The sequence below is a fragment of the Equus caballus genome, chromosome 9 (assembly GCF_041296265.1).
Source record: "Equus caballus isolate H_3958 breed thoroughbred chromosome 9, TB-T2T, whole genome shotgun sequence".
In the NCBI taxonomy this organism is placed as follows: domain Eukaryota; kingdom Metazoa; phylum Chordata; class Mammalia; order Perissodactyla; family Equidae; genus Equus; species Equus caballus.
The window spans coordinates 6,470,637-6,476,579 of NC_091692.1; the positions used below are offsets into that span (position 1 = coordinate 6,470,637).

At 38.0% G+C, this 5,943-nt stretch overlaps 1 long non-coding RNA gene across 4 annotated transcripts; it reads right to left on the minus strand.

The window, feature by feature from the left end:
• Window positions 1–1,276: 1,276 nt before the first annotated feature.
• Window positions 1,277–3,865, minus strand: LOC102148239 (uncharacterized). Of its 4 annotated transcripts, XR_011421199.1 has the most exons (4): window positions 3,696–3,828; window positions 3,245–3,314; window positions 1,758–1,863; window positions 1,277–1,442 (listed from the first exon to the last, which is right to left on the minus strand). It is a non-coding gene; the product is annotated as an uncharacterized lncRNA (long non-coding RNA). The 4 variants fall into 4 exon arrangements; XR_011421198.1 differs by lacking the exon at window positions 1,277–1,442 and having other exon boundaries at window positions 1,532–1,863; window positions 3,427–3,814; XR_002810213.2 differs by lacking the exon at window positions 1,277–1,442 and having other exon boundaries at window positions 1,723–1,863; window positions 3,773–3,865.
• Window positions 3,866–5,943: the final 2,078 nt, after the last annotated feature.

The following is a 5,943-nucleotide window of genomic DNA, read 5'->3' on the forward strand; positions in this document are numbered from 1 at the left end:
AAAACATCAAGTTAAACACCTTAAATATATATAATTTTTCTATGTCAAAGTTATCTCAATAAAGTTAAAAAAAGGAAGAGAAACTCTATAGCAAGTACGGCTGGAGCAGAGGGTATGTGCCTGGAGTAGGAAAAAACTGAGGGAAAGAGATCATGGAGAGATCCTGACAGTTTTTAATCACAGGCTATAGAAATGGAACTTTTTCTCTGTGTGACGGGCAGCTTTAGACACTGGAGCACTCAAGGGGTAGACTGGGTCTCAAGGGGTAGACTGGGTCTCAAGGGGTACAAGGAGACTTATTATATATACTTTGTACTGCTTGAAGTTTTTACTATGTGCACTTATTGCTCTTTAGAGAGAAAAAAATTTAGAACAAAAATGAGTCATTAAAACCACCACAATAAAGAAAGATTATCTGAGCAGGCAACCACCAGAACGGGAAGATGCGAATCCCGTGTTTATCAATGAGGCCAAACTTCACTTAAAAGGTTCATATTTTTTCTACTTGAAGAAGCTGCCCCAGAAGGTGGCTCGAAGAAGCGATTTAACTCTGAGACCCTCTGGGCTGTTTCTCGGGTAAGGCACAGCCGGAGGAGAAAGGGCCTGAAATAATCATTATGATCTGATCATCCCCTATCAGGCAATGATTGAGGCCCCAGAGAGAGAGAAACTCAATATCCATGGTGCCATATAACCCCAGACATAAATAGTGAGGACAAAAACACCTATTAGAACAAGTCCAGCGGGGAGAACAAGTTTAGAGGAGATAATTAATTGAATCCGTCCACCAAGAATGTCAGGTTTCTTGTACTTTTGTGTATAAAGTCTGCAAGTAAGCCAGCCAGTTACTCATTACCAGTCAAAAAGCAGCTGAAGAACAGAGCTAGCTGGAGATTAGAAACCCGGGAAACCTGGGGAAAGCACATGGCAGCTGAGAGGTCTTGACCCAGATTGGCTGGAAAGGCAATGGATCCAGGAGGTTTACAATGAAATACTCACATCCAAAATCTAGTTAATAATAGAGACTTTGTGATTCTTAATCTCTGCGTAAAGATCTGACTGGATTTGAATCATGTCTGAGTTCGCATGATGATTCTGTGAAAAAGGGTATCAAGACAGAGTGACATAAGCCATCTCCATACACAACTATACAAAATGCAATGTCAACTCTTCTCTCTGCACTTAGCGGGAAGATGGCCCTTCTGTAGTCAGATTTAGTTCAAGTGATATCAGTCTTCAATTAAGTAAGAAATTTTACTTTAATAACCAACTAGCATTCATTTTTGCTTGTTTATTCCGTAGCATTTGCTGTCTTTTAAATGACTTCAGCAGGCTGCCAGCCTGTTCCTCACATTAATCCTTTCCAGCATTTGAGATGCTGCTGGAGCACGTCCTGACATTACATCATCACGTAACAGATTTTCAGTAACTAGTTTCTAAGACTGAAGGAAATAAGGAAAGAAGGAAGGAGGGAAGAGAAAGAGGAGAAGAGAGAGAAGGAATGAACAAATCAACTACAAATCCTACAGAATCCCTTCTGTTCATATATTTTCTTTGTTTTTTGCTTTACTTTCCCAGCCCAGTAACATTTATTGAGTGTGGTGATACATTTTAAAGGCTATCATATTTTAATATCACCTTATAATGATAGTAAATCTCCATAAAGCCTTCAATTTTAATTTAGAAATTTTAAGGAAAGATGAATGTCCACGGGAACAAAGTTGACAGAGGTGCCTTTTAAAAAAACCAGTACCCACGTCTGCAGTGCAGTGTCCGGGGTCACATCTGCTCTTTTCTGAGCACATTGATCAGGGATATGAAGCTATGACAGGAATTGGTGAACTTCTCAGGCAGAAGGTCATTCTGTGGAAGATGCAGAAATGATGACAGGTCAGCGATTATTTTAGCTTTGTGGTTAGATTTTGTGTGTTCTTGTTTATCAAGCAGAAGATAGTGATTGTTTTCTTCATTATCCAACAAAAGCAAGAAAGGAAACACTCCTTAACTAAAAGAAGCAGAAGAAATATTTTCAAAACTCTCTTTTGGAAGAATCTATTGAAAGGAATCAGCTAGTGGAGAAATAAGCAGGACTAAATACAACCTATAATTGTTAGCTAATAGATGCCCTGGCTTCAGCCCTGATGGCTATTTTGGTGGATTTCCTCATTATATTTCACCAAAAATTTTACATCTTGCCCACCAAACTATGAAAAGCTAAGTGTGTAGGAAATAAATGACCAAAAAATAAACAAAAACCCTATGGTTTGCTTTTGTTTTTTAGCCTTCAAATGTAAGTAGTTAGACAGCCATACTTAAATATTGACTGGCTCTTTTGCATTCACAAATAGGACATATTATATTTAAATGTCAGTGTCACCCTCTGAACTATGTCATATTTAAAGATAATTATTTCCCCTAGTTTTTAGGAGTTTAGGGATTTGCTCCAAGGTTTACATTAATAACTTTTTTCCATTAATCAATAATTTACATTATTTTTAATCATTTGTCTCTGTGAGAATCTGACAAAATCTTATGTTTACAGGTAACTATTATTCAATAATGGCAAAAATAGAAATTATTTTCCCAAGAGATTTATAATTAATTTCATGAGCATTTACAGCTCACTTCCCTGCATCTCAGTAACCTCATCTATAAAATAAAAACTTTGGAAGGGGTAATTTTAAACAATAATTCGGCTCTTAAAATATCTATCTTTCTTACATTTATATAGTTTAAACAGACTATTTTCTTTCTTAACTTGGTGGCCTACTTTAATTGGCAGCTGGAGCAAAATTTCCTTTCAACATTTATAATGTTTCACTATCAACTTTTCCTATAATTATATTCCCACATTTTATTTTATTTTTTGTTGAGATATAATTGACATATAACATTATATTAGTTTCAGGCGTACAACATAATGATTTGATATATGTGTATATTGCAAAATGCTCATCACAATGAGTCTAGTTGATATCCATCACCACACATAGTTATAATTTTTTTTCTGGTGATGAGAACTTTTAAGATCTACTCTCTTAGCAACTTTCAAATATACAATACAATATTATTAACTATAGTCTCACATTGTAAATGACATTATCAATTTCCATCCCTTTGGCCACAGAGAGTATTTCCTTTCAATGATCCATAAGCTGGTCAAACCATTGCGGAATTTTGATTATCCAAGGGATCTCTCTCTCTCCATTGAGGCAAGATTTATTCACTCAGTTCTAACACTTACCAAAGAACCACCCTCGCTTCAGAAGGTCCGAAGGCGAGCATCCCAAGTGTTCATAGTGATGCAGAGATGCCTGTCACGTAAACATAGACAACAAAGTTTAGGAACCTGTTTGGAAAGATGATTTGCTGAGTAGTCAAATGTGATAATTTGTTAAAAGTTAAATAACTAGAGTTGATAATCACAGGAAGAATACACCAAGGGTGGGCATAGCCATTCAGTAATAATAGTGTGACAGTTAGAGGAAACCTCGTTACCCCAAGTTAACTGTTAACTCGAGCCCTATCTGGTTCCCACTTCCACAGTCAGAGCTCTCAAGGACCTTTAAGTTCCTTCTTAACCAGTATCAAGCCAGTTATTTTAGAAGTAGGAGGCGGCACCGAGGTTCAAAAGAGGTAAGCGTGGGGGAACTAAAAGGAAGAATCGCACTACACAGTACAGACTAATATTTTACTTCTAAAATGTGGCGTGGCAAATACTGTAGTCTGTCCCCCAATATTCGTTATTGAAATAAATTACTAAAATGGAAACCTCCATTTTGCTGCTGGGCAAATTGTTTGGGACGTTAAAACTGCATATCTCCCAGCCTCCTTTGCTGTTGCGTGTGGTCGTGTGATTACGATTATGTTTTGGCCAATGAGATGTAAGCGGAAGTTTCCTCTGGCAGCTTCCGTAATACTCCTTACGAACGAGGCGGCCTGCTTGTTGCGGCTCTTCTTCATCCCTTCCTCCTTTCTACCACCTGGAACCGAGACGGCTGGACCATGAGGATAAGGGCACCCACGAGGGAAGGCAGCCTGGTGAGGGGGGCCGAGGCCGAGTCCCTGAGCACACCTTGGATCAGGCTGCCGTATCAACCCTGCAGTGTGCACCTCTGGACTTGACTTGGAAGAAATAAAATTCTATCTCGTTTAAGCCATTGGTATCTCAGGACTCCCTAACATGTAGTGAAACCCTGTCTCAACAAACATGGGTGGTAAGTGCAAATATAGTGGAATTTTGTGAAAGGTTTATGGAAAGCCATGTGCGGCAGATGCAAAAATGGGCTCTGAAAGTAACTAGAAAGAGTTCTAATACGTTTCTAATCTGCAGGGTCGAGAGCTAGAAGCTCAGTTGTCATCCGGCAAACCATCCCTATGGTCCTAACTGGGGACATAATCGTGTTCCGATCATAGGTCTTACTTACTGTATTAATTCCTATTAACTTCTGGGACTTAATGAAGGACATCCTGATGGCTAAGATTAATGCCCCAGAGCTACCAAAATACCTATAGGTAATTCTGATCAAGCTTTCTCCATATTTACCTCAGGAAATGTCTCTTTTCCAGAAGATCCTAAACGTGAATAGAACCACTGTGAAAGATTGCTTCTCCTGGATATGGGGGTAAAAAATTTGACTAGTGTATTTGATTAAATCATTCCAACTCAGTGTTCCACTGAGTGGATGTTAGGAGTAGACACTCTCCTGTAGTCTCAGAGGGGGTAAATATCAGAAGGTGACGGAATTTTCCACGACTTCTGTATCAATTTGGATCCGTCCAACTCTTACTGTTGGACATTGTTTTCCATTTCCTAAGTGGATCAGAGATCTCCATCGTTTATACTGATTTCCTTTGTTCATCTAAAGAATTTTGACAAAAACAAAAATAGTCTACAAACATTGAAAAGCTCTCTTCCTCAACCCCCTATTGTTATCTCTCAGGTTGACAGAAAAAAATGCTTCCTTGAATATTTTAGGATATCCTTTCTTCTCCTAGTGTCTTGTTCTTGCATGTAGAAAGCAGCTTTCTAGCTTAGTGTTGTCTGTATAAATCACACTTTGTTCACTGAAATGCAATGCATTGAGATGTTTTCTCATTTCTCCTTTTAAGCAACACCATCTCATTTCTAGCCTTGCAGTCACTAACTGCAGTATTTTTTTCATTGTTTTCTCACACACTAATGGCATTGTCCATTTCTAGTTTCAAATCCTTACTTGCCTGACTTGGCATTAATTTGTTATCTTGCTTCACTATGTACCATTGCTAGTGGGGGTGTAAAATGGTACAGCCACTGGGGAAAATGATTTGGTACTTCCTCGGGAATTTCAATGGAGAGTACCGTATGATCCAACAATTCCACTCCTAGGTAGACACCCAAGAGAAATGAAACTTTTGTCCACACGAACCTGTACATGAATGTTTATAGCAGCATTATTCATAACAGCTAAAAAGTGGAAACAACTGAAATTTCCATCAACTGACGAATGGATAACAAATGTGGTGTAATTATACAATGGAATGTTATTCAGCCATACAAAGGAATGTAGTACTGACATGGGTACAACATAGGTGAACATAGAAAACATTATGCTAAGTAAAAGAAGTCAGTCACAAAAGGCCATATGTTGTGATTCTATTTTTATGAACTGTCCGGAACAGGCAAATCTATAGAGACAGAAAAGAGATTCATGGTTGCCAGGGACTTGGGAAGGGAGGAGAATGAGAACAGAATTTTTTTGGGGGGTTGTGATAATGTCCTGTTATTAGATAGTGGCGATGCTTGTACAAGTTGGTGAATATATTAAAAATCACTGAATTGTAAATTTAAAAATAATAAACTATAAAATATATATATAAACTTGCCACCTCACTAACTAGAGACATTCAATCTGAGAAGGGTATGAGATGAGAGATTGGAAGAGAAAAATAATCTGATAGATA